Genomic DNA, 17,726 nt, shown 5'->3' on the forward strand with positions numbered 1-17,726 from the left:
ATGAATGCAAAATACAATTATATGCAAATATATAATAAAACAATATAAAAACAATTGCATATAAAGTAAAAGAGTAGGGAAGAGAGAATGTAAACATAAGATTTTTATATTGGTTCGACACAACCCGACCTACACCCACTCTCGTCTAGCTTCAATTCCAAACTTGAGGTTCCACTAATTCAAGGCTCCCAACACAAGCCTTCAAGCAATACAATTGGATTATGGTTCCAATCTACTCTCTTGGACTTTTGATTCCAAGCACTCTTTACAATTCTCAAGAGATACCCTACTCTTAAACAACCCCTCAATTGATACCCCACACTTGAGAATCCCTAAGTGATACCTAACACTTGGACTTTTCTTCTCAAAGATTTACAAATGAGGATCATAAATATTCTCACAAAATCCTAGTATAAAACTTTAGGCTCAAATGATACAAGAAAACTAGAATTGAATGGTGCACTAAAGATACACAAGTTTTAGAATAATGGTGCACTAAAAAAACACTCTTCCAAGGCTTAAATATATTCAAGAAATGTTTATGAAGGTTAAGCTCTTAAAACAATGAAGATTGAGACATTTTTTATAGAGGGAAACAACCAAACTAGCTGTTGGGGGTTTGATTGGTCCAATTGGGGGGTCGATTGATTGACTAACCGTTAGTATTTTATGTTTGGCAAGTGACTGTTGGACCTCGATTGCTCCTTGACAGGTTGAGGTTCAACCTTGATCAATTGAACAAGTGTTCTGGAAGAGAGAGAATGTTTTTACACCATTTGATTGGTTGAGTTAAATAGGTCAACCGGTTCCTCATCCAGTTCAACCGGTTGAGCCATTTTTAGCTCAACAACCATCATTTCCAAATTAAAACCTTTTAAACAAGTTTGGAAAACATTTGACACAAGATTTTAGTTGAAAACATGAAATCATCTAATTTTAAAGAATTTAAAACAAAATTACTTTTGGATGATTTTGGTGCATAAATTAATAATGTAATGCATGAAAAACCTAGTACACCAACAACCTTACAAAGAGATCCTATAAAGCTTAGGTCTTGAAAAACACTTCTCTTTGAGGTTTTTTTTTCTTCTTATTGATTTTTCTTTGGCTTGATTTTGTCTTTGTGACTGCCACTTTGGAAATCTTCTTGCCTAATCACACTAGAAATATAATCATTAGTTTCAAACCTTCTTTTGTTATCATCAAAATCGATATTAACCAAACTTTGGTTTCAAAAAAAGAATTTTCTAAATGCGTGTTCATCTTGTTCAAAATTTCTTGGTTTGCATGAACTTTTATTTTATCATTGTTCATGAAAGTTCCATTTTCTCATTAATCTTATATAATGTATTAAGTTGGATCCTTAGTGATGACTAGTGTTTTATTTTGTTGGTTTTAACTCTTCCTTTATAATAAGATATCTTAAACCTATAAATGATGAGATTTTTACAACATGCTTCACAAATTGTCATTTTGATGAGACATTTTTTTTGCCATTAGGGAGAGGAAACCAATTTTAGAAAAATAATGTGAAACTTTTTGAAATTTTTTACCAATGAATATGAGTGGAAATATCTCAAGGACAAACAATTAATACTACAATTATTAAATCTAAAACACACCTGAAGTATGATAGCTTGATGTTTCAATAAAACAAGAAATGTTTAAAGCATTATAGATATGTCAGTTTAAAAGACATATTCCTTGGATGTGGAAAAGGCATAAGAAAATGACTTGCATGTAAAGATTGACTCTTTTTAAGAGGTCATACACATCTAGGAAATGATAAGAATAAGTAATCAACCTAGAAATTGATTAAATAAATAGCCCCTAAAGAGGTATAAGTTGTCCTTGAAAAATGTATAAATTGAACAAGTAGCCCCTAAACAGACATATATTGAACAAATTACTTCTAAAGAAGTACAATTTGAACAAATATCCCTTGAAAAGGTAAAAATTGAAATAATAACCCCTAAATAGGCACAAAATGAATGAATAGTCCCTAAAGAGGCATAGATATTGTCATATCTAAAAGTAAAAGAGACCTCTATTAGTTATGGACATGATAGGAGAAAGATGAAATCAAATTAATATTGTCATTCATATCACATCTTCTTTTTAGATGACCTTTGAGATCATAAGGAATGATTAAGATTACGCTGGGAACCTTAGATTCTATGTTCCATTACCTTGGATCATATAGGTGCATGCAAAACTACTATAGGCCTCTAAATTCTAGACAATGAAAGCAAAAAAAAAAAAAAAAAAAAACATATTTTTAACATCTTAGGATCAAGAAGAAAAACATTAGAAAACTTTACCTTTGATTTAGATGTTCCTAAATCAATTCCGCTTGGTGAAGATGAAGCCTGAAGAGTCTGGAGGTCTTGTACACCTAAGATTTTATGCCTGATGACTCAAACCACGATCTTAGCACTCCAAAGTATGATCTTTAGAAGGGAAGAATCCTAGGCTTTCTCTTTTTCTCTCTTTAGAGATGGAAGATAATTGTCTCTTAAAAAAGTGATGGAAACCTTAACCTCTAAGGGGGTATTTATAGGGTTTCCATACTCGGGCTTAAATGACTTAAGCCCATCAAGGCTTGAGTCACTTAACATAGCCCAAAATGGGTCCTAATTGATTAATTAACCATGCAGAGCAATCTAATTAATCAATTAGCCAAATCCATAGAACTTGTTCATTATTCCCTATGCAACCTTACATAATTACCAAAACACCCTTATGCTCAAAAGTGAATCAAGAACCAATCCAATCCTTATAAACCGTGTCATCATGGTATATGAGCTCAAAACAAAGGACGACTAAGACCTATAGGAGTATTTGACTCTTTCAAAATAAAATTCTAAAGTTGATTCAATATTCCACTAAAGAGAATCAACTACACTCTAGTACTCTATATAAATAACAACAAGACATAGCTCAGGTCCATGACTTACTTTCCAGTGTATGCAGACTCCTTATGAATTGGTATCTATAATCTAATAAGGTAGTGCTATTACCTATCAAAATTACCTTTCCAACCCTTATGCTCAAAAGTGAATCAAGAACCAATCCAACCCTTATAAACCGTGTCATCATGGTATATGAGATCAAAACAAAGGACGACTAAGACCTATAGGAGTATTTGACTCTTTCAAAATAAAATTCTAAAGTTGATTCAATATTCCACTAAAGAGAATCAACTACACTCTAGTACTCTATATAAATAACAACAAGACATAGCTCAGGTCCGTGACCTACTTTCCAGTGTATGCAGACTCCTTATGAATTGGTATCTATAATCTAATAAGGTAGTGTTATCACCTATCAAAATTATCTTTCCAATCCTTAAGTTACAAATTCTACTTATTATATGATCAATTAATATACTCTAACTCCAAGGAGCATATGTCAAATTTCTACTAAGAAAAATATTATGGTCATAGTCTTCTAGATCACATGTCCTTTGGTTCACCCAATAGAACACGCTATCTCAATCCCATGAGATATTATGGTGTCTCTATTGATAATACATGTTGTCATCATCCTCCATCAACAATGACCTCATCCATAAGTATATGATCACCTTAGGTTAGGGTCTCACTCATAGGTCAAAGCCTCTTGTTGACTTTGACATAGGTTCAATATCATCTCAAGGTCAAAAAGTTTATGCAGTATAGTAGCTTGATCAATCATGACAATTGGTAAGCTTACGTCATGATTTATTGTAGGTCCTATCTAGTGCGCATCACATGCACTAGTGCACTCACCATGAGAAAACCATATCGACGACCAAGATAAGTCATCCTTCCAATTAGGAGGTAGGGCATTACAATCTTAAATGGATTGCCTAAATTCATGAACCGACTATGGATAACTTATCACTCTACAAGGAACCCATGACTTGGATCTTTTGTGCAACTCTTAATGCACCCAAGTCATATACAATGCAAGTGATGTGAGGTGTGTATACTAAAAAAATCAATTAATGCAAAATGGATAATAAAAGGAAACCAAGAAACATAAATAAATAAATTTATAAATGAATCTCAATATGTTACATCATGTCATACTTTTTAGGGCTCAATCTCAACATATTCCAAATCATGAATTATGCAAGAATGTCGATATAAAAATAATTGGCCAAAACAAAAAGATGCAAAGTATATAAAGTTAGACTTGTTGCTGAAATGAGGGAATATTTAGACTTTTAGTCATTGGTAAAATTTGTTGGACCTATTGAATATAAATGGACATAAAATCTAATGGTTGAAAACATAAAGATTATCGGATATCAATGGGTTAGTATGCTATAAAGCAAAAATTATAGCATAAGGTTTCCTACAAAGATCTAGTATCATCCTTTTAATGATTCAATCATATGATTGATAATCTTTGAAGGACTTGATAAGTACTTTGTAATATATATGGATCCATGATATGTTAAAGTGTTAGGATAAAGCCCATACCAACATGACATGATGTAATAAATTTGGAATTCATTATTTATTTAATGATGTTCCAATTTCACTTTTATCTATCCTTATTCTATGTATTATACTTTATGAGAATTCTTGTCTATATCTTTTGCATTATATGTGACTTAGGTGCATTAAGAGTTACATAGGAGATCTAAGTCATGGGTTCCTTACAAATAAATGACTTGTTCACAATCAATTCATGGGTCTAGGCAACCCATTAGAGGTTATAGTGCACCATCTCCTAATTGGAGGAATGATTGGTCTTGGCTATTGGGATAGGTTTCCCATGGTGAGTGCACTAGTGTGTATGGTTACACATTGGATAGGACCTATGATGAGTCATGAATTAAGGCTATCAAGTAGTCATGACTTCACCAAGTTGTGTTGTCTTTCAACCTTAAGAGAATATTGAGTTCGTGCTAAAGTTAAAAGTGGCTTTAACCTATGGTGAAAGCATAAGTTGATCACATATTCCTTATAAATTGGGCCACTATTGATGAAAACCAATAGTAATAGGTATTCTCAATAGAGGCATCATAATATGTCATGGGATTGAGATAGAGTGTTCTCTTGGGTGATCCTAAGGAGGTGTGTTCATGTAAACTATGGTCATAGTAGTTCCTTAAATGAAACTTGACATATGTTCTTGAAAAGCTAAGATATGCCAGTTCAACATATAATATGAGGATTTATAACTCAAGGATAGTGTAGTCTTGAAAGGCTAATAGTTTTCACCTTGTTAGACTACAAATACCAATTGATGGAGAGACTAAATGCAATGGATAGTAGATCATGGACTTGAGCACATAGTGTCTCGCTGTTATTTACATAAAATACTAGAATTTAGTTGATTCTCTATAGTAGGATGTTAAATCAACTTCATAATTGGATTTTGAGTGAGTCAATACTCCTATAGGTCTCAATGGTTCCTGCTTTGAGCTCATATAGTTTCTTTAGCATGATTTATAAAGGTTAAATTGGCTTTAGATTCACTTTTTTTTTTTTTTTTTGCATTTTGGTAATTACACATAGTTGCACAAGAATAAGTGAATAAGGTTTTTAGTTTGGGCTAATTGATTAATCAATAGGTTATGTTAGGTTAATTAATCAATTATGATCCATTTTGGCTAGATGAAGTGACCCAAGCCCTTAGTGGGCTCAAGTAAGCCTAGTTAGGAACCTTATAAGTACTCCCTTAGGGATTAGGGTTTATATAGCTTTTAAAGAGCCATTTCTTTTTTACTTCTAGAGAGAAAGAGAGCCATAACCCCCATTTCTTCCCTCCGACTGAAAGTGTATCAAGATTAAGGTTTGGGTTATCGGGCGGAAGACTTTGGGTCTACGAGACTTTTTGCAACAATAATCATCATCTCACCACGTAGAATCAATTCAAGAACATCGAAATCATTAGTATGGTTTTCTTTAGCACTTTCTTAATCTTATTAAATGTTAAAAATGTAATTTTTTCCATTGTGCATAGGATTTAGAAAAGCCTAGGATAATTTTGCATGTTTCTAACCTAATTCAAGCTTAGGAAATAGATAGATCTAAGGTTTTCTTACAATTGAGATAATTGCGATAGGTTAGTAAGCATGTTAGAACTTTTCAAGGGTGTGCCAACCTTGGTTTTATAGGGTGTTTTGTTTATCCCATGGCCCTGGGGATAATGTATGTGCATTTTGCATTATGATCTTCTTACAATATATTTGTCATAATTGTGGTTGCTTGTGGTTGGGATTGTTGTTTACTTATCCTAAATGGGTTGTAAGCCTCATAAAAGTCATAGGATTTTTGTTTACTTGTAGAAATCTGTTTTTTTTTTTTTCCTTAGAATCGTTTGTAAGCTCCAATTCTTTAGAGTATAGGTTCCTAATGTAAAAAACTGTTTTTTTTTACTTTGTAACCCATGGAGAGTACGAAAGCAATCTGGATAATCATAAGGTGATTATGCACATTCCTTTGTTGAAAAAAAAAAAAGATTTTTAGAGAAAAACCCTTGTCAGAAGTGTGAAGAATAGTGCTCGAGTGTTTCAACTTATCAAACGGTACATCTAGCGCTTTGATCGATTGAGCGATGCATCTAGTGGTGTAAGTTGCATCTAATGGTGATGTAATATCCAATACACTAGAAGTGCATCCAACATGTCTTAAAAATTTTAGGCGCTTGAGTGCTCATGATGACTATTTGGTAGTAGGGGTATTTTGGTCATTTGTAAATGCCACTAACCCTAATTGTTGTTGCAAGTACAATTTGGTATGTTATGGATTTTGGTAATCCAATTATTGGGTGACCAAATTAGGAACAAGATCTCTAAGGCCATGGGATTCCTTTTTATTTCCTTTTATGCTTATACTTTATATATAACATGTGTTAGGAAATCTTAGGAAATATTTTGTAATATTTTTCAAAATGATAATTTTGGATTTTCTCAAAAGAATAAATTTTATGATATTATTTTCCATTATTATTTATTTAAAGAGTTGGTTGTTGCCATTTGAGATCTCAAATTCATTTGGGTTAGGTGGTTCTCTAAGCTATTTCTCTCTCTCTCTCTCTCTCTCTCTCCTCCCCCCACCTCTTAGAGAGAAGAAGAACAACACCTAAATTGGTTCTCTAAGCTCTTTCCCTCTAAGAGAGTGAGCAAACTGTTTTGTTCAAAAATGGGGGTTCAAAGATAAGGAATATAAAAACAATCCCTCTTTAGCACATAAGTCCTAAGTCAAGTAATAAATAATAGTTTTGGAAATTCTCATGATGAATAATTTATTTTAAGATGGTTTACAAAATTATTTTAAAGTCTCTTTTCTAAAATATTAAGTAGGAGTGGGCCATAAATAAGCTCACAACCTCTACGATTGAGCTTATCTTGATTTTTGGCCTATTACCATCCTAAAGATGAGGTGGCTCAAGAAATCAAGGGATATAGACTATCCTAAAAGGATAATACTATATATGTTTATAGTGGGAGTAGTCAATCCTAAAGATGGAACTTTTTACTTGGTAACATTGATGTCAATCCTAGAGAGTGTTCTTTATCTCTTGTTTTCCATCACCATGGCTATATTTACCAAGTAAAAAGTTCCATATATATATATATATATACTTGTCTTTCGGTATTCATTGGACTATTAGTCAATTGCCTTAGTTCTTCCCACTTGTTGAGTACATAATGTAGTAGTTTATTCTCTATAGTGGAATGTTGACGCTATGGTGATGGAAATCAAGAGATAAATAACACTCTTTAGTATTGACATCAATTTTACCAAGTAAAAAGTTATATATATATATATATATACTTGTCTTTTGGTATTCATTAAACTATTAGTCAATTGCCTTAGTTCTTCCCACTTGTTGAGTACATAGGGTAGCAGTTTATTCTCTATAGTGGAATGTTGAATCAACTTTAAGATTAGATTATGAGGGGTCAGTACTCGTATGGATCACAGTGGTCCTCGCTCTAAGCTCATATACTATGATGATATGGTTTGTAAGAGTTGGATTGACTCTAAGTTCACTTTGTGCATTAGAGCATTTTGGTAATTAAACAAGGTTGCATAGGAATAGTGGACAAGGTCTCTGAATTGGGCTAATTGATTAATTAGATAGTCTTATGCCTTTAATTAATTAATTAGAACCTGTTTTTGGCTAGATTAAGTGATGCAAGCCCGTGTGGGCTCAAGTCACCTGAGCCCAATTGGGGAACCTTATAAATACCCCCTAGAAATTTATGTTTCTAAGGACTTTTGGTATGACTATCATCTTCCACCTTCATGGAGAGATAACCAAATCTTCCTCCCTTCTAAAGTCTACCCTTTGGAGTGTCAAGGTCGTAGTGAGAGTCATTGGGCGGAAGACTTTGGGTGTACGAGACCTCCATAGACTACAAGTTTCTTCTTCTATGCATAGATTTGATTTGGGAATATCCAGATCTAGGTATGGGTATTTCAATCTTTATATCTATATTCTAATATGGTTTTTGATACAATATTTTTCTATTGTGTTAGATCTAGATCATGCACCCTACAAGATCTAGGGTTTAAGAATGGAGTAATCTAGAGTTCCCAATAGGAGAAGTGGCCTCAATATTCCCAACAATAGCTAAATCCTTACTACGATGAATCTCAATTAAGTTCTTATTTAAATGAGCCCACACACATTTTTTAGCACTATTATAAAAAATTGTATTAATGATGCTTCATTTTTGTACGCCTATAAAAAGTGCCATTATTTATCCTTGAAAATGGCTATTATTGGTGTATTCACATTCTTGGCACTTTATAGGTGAAAACAATGACGTTTTTAAACAATGACATTTTTTGAAGTGCCATGGTAAAAAGAATTTTAAATAATGGCATTTTTAAAAGCATCATTGATTTAGGTGTTAACATTGGCACTTTTTAAAAGCCTCATCTTCTACTTACCCTTTTATTTCCTAGTTAAAAAAATACAGCCAAACTTAGAGTCCCCATACTCGAGAGTTCTCTTGTTAAGAGAGATTTTTGGGAATAATCCAAATGTGAAGGTTGTGCTCAACCTTCGTACCATTTTAAGCTTTACATTTGTCTATGATCATCTTTTCTTTCAATCTGATCGCAATCTCTTGAAGTTTTCTTGATTCAGTTACTATTTCTCTGTTATTTTATATTTTAGGACGGTGAAACTCTCTGATCATTTTTATTTCTTTTATACTTGTCCTTGTTTCATCATCCGATCACTCTTTTTTATTATTTCTATGTTTCATCCGTTGATTTTTCCTCAATTTCTCCTTTAATTTTTCTCTACTACTTTTTTGAAGAAAACCCTCATTTTTATGTAGTTTTGGTGTTCTGGTTTTATTTTGGGTGCCATCTTGTGCATTTCAAACTGCACCAAGATTTGCTATGGAAAGATTTTGGCTACAAATATGAAGAAAGTGAATACAAATGACTGGGTTGATTAGTCTCCATTGTTGGCCCATTTTCACAAGGAAACTTATTTAAGATCTTCTCATAATTTTCAATATCCTCCAGAAACTATAGCAATGAAAGCATTTCATACCCATGAAAAAAACCTAGTCATCTTTCATCCTAGATCCATGAGAGAAGGTTTGGCTATTTTTCATTTTCTCTCGTCTTAGAGGAAAATATCAAGAATTTATTTCACTTTAAATATCTTTCTTCAAAAGATTTCAGGTATTTTTTTGTTTTCTTGAATAATCATTTAGAGCTTTATTGCAACCATTTGTTTCCGTTCTTAAATATTGTGTTGCTACCTTTCCTTTCTCATTTAAACCTCTCAAGGGAACCCTTTCTTTGCCCCTTCATCTTCTACACAAGTTTTTGGCAATACCCATTTCTTAATTTGTTTTTGTTTTAGATTGGCTCATTAATTTAATGTTTTTGAATATGTTTAAGGCTTGTGGGTTTTGAAATTAATGGGTTTTATTAGTTTTTTTTTATATATAGAAAATTTCTTAGTTGTTTATACATGTTAAACAGATTTTTGGCTTGAAGGATTTTCAATTTTCTTTTTGTAAGTTAGTTCTTCAAAAATTTATCTCAATTTTTCCTATTTCTTATTCTATATTTATTTGGGTTGAGTTCAATTTAATGATTGGGAGCATGAGTACGATTTTTTCTATGAAAATTTATTTACATCTCTTTCAAAAGATCTCTTTCATCATGCTTTATCAGGAACCTCTTTAGTTGGTTCTCCAAAGGGTTCAATGAGATTCTAGTGTTGTGATGCAACTTGCAGATGTTAACCAAAAGGTAAGTCCCAACTTGGATGAGTTTGGATGAGTTTGGATGCTTGCTCAGATGAATATTGTCCAACTCATCTTGTGCTTCATTAGTTCATGTTTTTCAATTTTTATCCTTTAGAAATTAACCTATAAAAGTTTATATATATATATAGAAATAACTGCAATTGAACTAATTTTTATATTTTGTTTTCCTAGTTCTTTGATATTATTTTATTTATTCTTATAGTTGTCTTTCTTTCTTTATTTTAATTACCAAGTTGAATGAAACTTATGTCTACTATAGTATGCATTGGCAATTTCAAAAATTGAGCATGTATCAGACAATTTTTTAGTTGTTAGACAAAAGATCAATATACAATTGAGATGATTAAATGATATTCCATCCTATAAGTAGATTATTTATCATTAAAATTTTCAATATATCTTTGTTTCAGTATGTCCTACAAGTTGCCTTTTTTACAAGGTACAAATTCAATTATGCAAATTCATATCTAATGTCTTTGTACTTATGATTATCTTAATAAAAAATTTAAGAAATTTGGGTAGCTTTCTCAAGATATTAGAAAATATATAATCAATGGTTTTTGAAATTGATATAAGGACCCTAGTGATTGCATTGTTAACTTTAAAATAGTGAATCATGATTTTCTTATTTATTTATTTTTTTTCATTTTCCTTTTAGCCAATCTCTATTTTCTCTAATAAAGCAAGAAAAACAACTAACTGTTTAGAGAGGACGCTGTTGTGGAATGATTGGAGAGTGTATTAATTTTTTCTTTTCACCTTTGATATAATATTTTATGGTATATTAAATCAAAATATGTCTATTATGTTTGGAAACAAATTTAGTGATAGATTGGAAGCAACTACTATTGCTATTGATATTCTATTTTAAGGTGGATAGATTTAAAATTTTCCATGTGACTTACTAGAAAATAAGAATAGTCCAGAATTTTGGAGCTAGAAAAAAATATCACTAGAAATTCTTGGATCAAATACCCTGCTTGAGCCATCACTTTGTTCGCAAAAAGAAATGACAAGGATAGAAATGTTTACACTCTGTTCTACCTGGTATATACAGAAGATATTTAAACAACTTGTTTATTTATCTTTGAAAATCTGTGTTCTTTATATTGAGATTTGTTTGGTGTCTGTATTTTGCTCAGTTTATCTTTTTTTTTCCCCAAGTTTATAGATGGTTGCCATGATGGAGAAGGTATCATATCAATAATTTCGCATTTACATCTACTCAATCAAATTTTATATTCTCACTAATACATTATGTCCCAGTAGTGGAGTTGTCTCAAACTACTCCAAATGACACTACTCCAATTAGATGTCGTGTGTCTATATATGATAGTTACACAAACAACAAGGTTGGTGTAGGACCCTCATTAGACAGTTTCTACTCCTTCATTGCCTATTGGCAAATAGTAAGGATGGTGTAAGATCCTTAATGGACAAAGTTTGAAAATATAAATAAATAAATGGGCTGCTCAACTTTCACCACCCCGCCAAAGATTGGCATTGTGCTTAATATCAAGAAGTGAGTAGAAAGAGTTGAGGAACAACTTTATGCATAGAAAAAGAAAACTAAGAACACAATTAACAATGAAAAAAACAATTACCTAATATGGACAAGTTTTCATAAATAGCACGTAATTAAAAATCAGTCTAATTCTACTCAACTTAGCTCAGCCTTAATCCATCCAATTGTGAAACACTTAGTAGGTCTTCAAAATATGAATGTGTGTATGAATATTTCCTTTTCAGTTTGAGCTACATGTCATCTCATCTTGAGGTTAACTTATTTTTGTTTTGTTGAGGTGAAGAATGGTCCTCCATTTTAGAATCCTATTTGCTGACGTATCTTATCAAAAAGTCATCTGAAAATGTTAATGTTCTTAATTTCTAGAAAATTGGATGTACTAATAAGGCATTGTGCCAACATTTAATTGAGATATGACTGGCTAAAGTCTTCCATAAGGAAAGAATTTGAATACTCTAATTATATAGCACAAGCTACCTAAAGTTGCAAATCATCTAGTAAAAGACACAAAAAGAAGGAAAAAAGAACAAGGTTCTTTGGAAATTATATAAATGTCTAATTAATAAAATTTTCTAATTAAATACAACTAGGTTCATGCTTGATTTAATTTGGGTGCTTAAATATATAATTAAAATTATTTTGATTTGGAAAATGTATATTATTTTAGATGTAATTGGTTCATATTTGTTTTAGATACAAATCACCACTACCATCTCCTCATTTGAACACCCATATGTTAAGATAAACTCATCTTTTCAACTACTAAAGTCTCTTGGAGTTTCTTTTTGACTTGGTTCTAATTTCCTCCTTAGCTTGGATACCATCTTTATCTTGTTGCCTATTGACAATTGTAATCCATATGCTATACTTCAAGTTTTTAGTTCTTAATTGAACTTTTCTAATTTCATATAGTATGGTTAATCAAATTGTTTCTTTTGGTTTGTTTTTTTTTTATATTTTTTTTTATTTTTTTATTTTATGTTTATTGATTGATTTATTTTTATTAATATAAATTTTCATTTTGAGAATAAAATGTTGAGAAGTGTACAAATCCAAAACACAAATTTGGTTTATCTATGTCTTTCATCATTTTCAAATTGCTATTAACCAAAATTAATTAATAAAGGACAAGATGAGGGATACGATCCATGATCATGACATCTCAATGAAATTTTGTAATTATTAGGAATCTGGTTTGGTCCATTGTACATAATTATTCTCTCAACATCATATTTCAATTCGGTTTCCATTCTTGTTGATATTGATATACTATGTCTGTAAAAGCAAACTTGTTGTTTTGTTGCAAGAAACTACAACTTCTAATAGACAATTCCTGAAAAACTTCTAAAAACCACGTGTTTATTATTTTGGATGCAAATAATAGGCAACTTCTAAAAAACTACGACTTTAAAATATTTTCTAGTTTGCTATAACTTTCAAGATTTTCATTCCTTTCCTATTAGAATTCTAAAAAGCTTAAGCTTTCATAGATTCAAATATTAAAATTTACAATTGATAGAAGTCATCTTGCTGAAAGTAAAATTCTCAAAGAGTAAGCAATATATTAATAAGAATAAAAACCATTTTTTTTCTTTTGTTGATAAATTGGAGGTGGGGAAGGGAAGTGGTTATTACTTAATGTTTTGTTTGGTTGTAATTTTATTTATTTATTTTTCCAAATTAAATATACAAAATTTTATTTTTTCATAAAAACATGTCTAATAACTACAGTCATTTTTTGTTACACTATTTACAAAAAAAAAAAAAAAAAAAAAATAGAGAATGACTTTTAAAAAACAAATAATCATTTTTTTTTTGTTTTACCGATTGAATACATTATAAGGAACAATAGAAAATTCTTTTCATGGTTCTTAATTAGGTCTCACTAAAATTAGTTTATATTGGTTCTAAATTTTTTCTCCTCTAAATTTTTGTGAAAGTTATGGTTTCAATTATACTTATTGTTTGTTGTATGTATAATTTAAAGGTTTTATATTTTTCATATTTTTGTTTATAGGTGGCAAAGGAAACAAGTTTTCCAAAAGAAAGGAAATCATTATGTTAAAGGATGTGATGCTGAAAACCATGAATATTATATCGATAAAAGTCATTAGGAAATTGAACTACGTTTTTGTAGAATATAGATCTTAATAGTCAATGCATAAAACACTTTTTCTTTTGTTGAAGGGATTAGAAATTGTTGGCGAAATATTTTGATATAATTAGCAAATTTTTTATGTAAGTAGTTACATTTATTGTTTGAATTATGTTATTGTATATCAATATTTAATGATATTTTTTATTAGTAAATTCAATTTAATTTTAGGTCTTGTTTTTTTTTCTTTTATTTAATTATATAGGAATCCATTATTCAAATAGCAAGATATGAATATTTTTTAATAACAAATTTTCAAAATCAAAGATGGTACTTTAAAAGTGTCCTTGATAAAAAATATTATAAATGACACTCTTATAAGTGTCAAGATTGCCAATTTCATAAAAATTATTTCATAAGAAAATGTTGAAAGATGATGCTTCTTAAAAGTGTCATTATTAACATTTGTGAAAGATAATGCTTATTTAAGCATCATTGAAAGTATTTATCAAAGATGGCACTTTCAAGAAGTGTCATTGTTGGCTAACACATACAATGGTAGACTAGACGATGATGCTTTTAAGAAGCATTAACTTTTACCTTTCTTGACTCGTAAAAAGTGTCATTGATAGCCTTTTTTCTTGTAGTGTAGTTTGAGGAGAATTTGAACTCCTTTCTTGCTTACATTACACAAACCTTATAAGAACTCAAAGATTTTGTATGTGAGCTTACTTCTATTTTGGAAGGCCGAAAGCAAGGAGAATTATACTCATCTTCTCAATCTAATATGCAAAACCAAGGGCTAGTTGAGTCTTACCCTTGTGAGTTAGAAGAAGAACAAGACATTAGGCAAGAGACTACCATTTTAGAGAACATATCTTCTCAATTTAATGAGCAAAACCTAGAAAGGCTAGTTGAAACTTACTCTAGTGAGATAGAAGATGAGCAATACATTAGGGAAGAGGCTACCATTTTAGAAGACATAAGGGAGAGTCCCATATAATAAAAAATTCTGACCAACCACACTTCATCATATTATATGCATTCATGGAATGAACAAGCTTTAGCAGACATGCATGACTTTAAGGTTGTTGATTTTCTTGGTAGTGAAAAAAATTCTTCATAAAATAAGTATAATACCAAAGGTAAACCCTTGGGCATATCTTCAACCAAAACCCTATTGTTCTAAGTCTAAAGAAAGGTTGAGGCAAAAAAATAAGCTACCTTTTAGCATAAGGAGGCAAAACCCTTGATGTGGCAAAGTTGTGGGACCACCAAGATCCTATTTTGCAAGAAATATGGTAGTTTTCTACTCTTCTTTTGGACTCATTTTTTTGGTCAACCCAAGTGTGTAAATAAAATAGTAAACAAAAAAAGTGGTTTACTTATCTTTATTTTTCCTTTATTTATGGATTTTTCTTTTTTTCTTTTTTTAATTTTTCTTTTTTTAGGTGGGTGACTTCATAATTTTACTCTTAATAACTCTCATGAAGGATCTTGAATTTGTATGACTTTTTGTAAGTGTGTGGATTCCATTGTTGTTTGTGGTTATTGTTTTTGTGAGGTATCTTTCATTTAAGAGGGCCCTAATATCAAGAAACACCTAAGTGGCCTTTATAATTTTTCTCTCCATGTTTTCCACACCTTACCACCCTTCTTTCTCCAGTGTTATTCCATCTCAACCAACAAAATGCTTTTAAGTGGTTGAAGGGGTTATACATGTCTAAATATGATGAAACAACTTATATACATATACATACATATATATATATATATATATATATATATATATATATATATATATATATATATATATATATATATATTAAACTTCTTGAAGTTATATTTGACCAAATTTTATTATTTTTTTAAGGTCATTTGCTTAAAGAACCAATTAGAGACCCTTCTTTCTCCAGTGTTATTCCATCTCAACCAACAAAATGCTTTTAAGTGGTTGAAGGGGTTATACATGTCTAAATATGATGAAACAACTTATATACATATACATATACATATATATATATATATATATATATATATATATATATATATATATATATATATATTAAACTTCTTGAAGTTATATTTGACCAAATTTTATTATTTTTTTAAGGTCATTTGCTTAAAGAACTAATTAGAGAAGTTCTCAACTTTTAAGCGTTACTATTTTTTTTATCAATAAAATGTTTTAACGTATTTGAAATGTTGGGATTAAGCCCCCCCTAAAAGCAAGATCTGATATAACAAAGTTAAAGTTAACTATCCTATTACTATCCTATAACAAAGTTAAAGTTAACTATCCTATTACTAGCTTGGGCTAATTGATTAATTAGGACCTTATATGATTAATTAATCAATTAGCAACCTTTTTTGGGCTAGATTAAGTGACCCAAGCCCATGGTGGGCTTAAGTCACTTAAGGCCAATAGGAAGCCTATAAATACCCCTTTAGAGGTTAGGGTTTCCATGTCTTATCATTTTCTTCCTACAATCTAGAGAAAACCCAAGCCTCCACCCTTAAGGTCTCCACCATCTCAGTGCTTATACATAAGGAAGAGTCATTGGGCGGAAGATCATGGTGTTTACAAGATTCATTACAACTTTGGAGTTATCTACATCAATTGGAATTGATCCAAGAACATCCAAATAAAATGTATGTGACTTTATTCTCTAGATCTATGATTTTTGTGGTATTCATATTGTTTTTGAATACTTGTTTATCCACTACGATAGATTTAGAGGGCCTAAGATAAATTTACATGCACCCTACGTGATCCAGGGCATGGGAACGGAGTTATCAAGGGTTCTCAACATGAAAAGGGTTAGAGATGTCCAAATGCTTTGGAACTATCTTTTTTTTTTTTTTTTTTTTTGGAATTTTCACTTCTTAAACTTAGATATGCCCAAGTTTCATAATTTTTTGAAGTCGTTTGCTTAAGAAATCAATTATAGAAAAAAAAAACATAAACCATGGCACCAGAGCTGAGTGCCACCCCACTAAGAATACCATACCAAGGCACCACAATCACCACTCGTATTGTGGTGCCCCCATTTATGTTCATTGGGGGCGCCATAGCAGAGTACCACCCCTTACTTAGATAGAGCCCCTAAAAACATGATATGATGTAACAAATTTGGAATTTATTATTTATTTAATGATATTTTAGTTTCACTTTTATCTGTCCTTATTCCATACATTATACTCTATGAGCATTCTAGCCTAGCATCTCTTACATTATACTTGACTTGAGTGCACTAGGAATTGCACAGAAAGTCAAAGTCATTGGTTCTTTGTAAGTAGAAGATTTGTTCATAGTTGGTTCATGGACTTAGGCAATCCATTTGAGGCTTTAGTGCACCATCTCCAAATTGGAGAGATGGCTAGTCTTGGCCATCAGGATAGGTTTCTCATGGTATATACACTAGTGTATATAAGTACACATTAAACAAGACTTATAATGAGTCATAACATAAGGCTATCAGGTAGTCATGAGTTCACCAAATGGCTACACTATATAGTAACTCAACATTAAGATAATATTGAGTTTGTGTAGAAGTTAGCAATAGTTTTGACCTATGAGTGAGATCTTAAAGTGATCATATATTCCATATAGATTGGATTACTATTTATGCAAGCTAATAGCAACAAGTATTCTCAATAAAGGCATAATGATATCTCATAGACTTTGAGACAATGTGTACCCTTAGATGGTCCTAAGGACGTATGATCATGAAATATGTGGACCCACACTAATTCTTTTAGTGGAATTTAACATATGCTCTTAATGAGTTAAAGTATGTCATTTGATCACATAATAAAAGGGTCTATAACTCAAGGATTATAGAGGTACTCTTGAA

The sequence above is a fragment of the Vitis vinifera genome, chromosome 5, assembly GCF_030704535.1.
Source record: "Vitis vinifera cultivar Pinot Noir 40024 chromosome 5, ASM3070453v1".
NCBI classification, from domain to species: Eukaryota; Viridiplantae; Streptophyta; class Magnoliopsida; order Vitales; family Vitaceae; genus Vitis; species Vitis vinifera.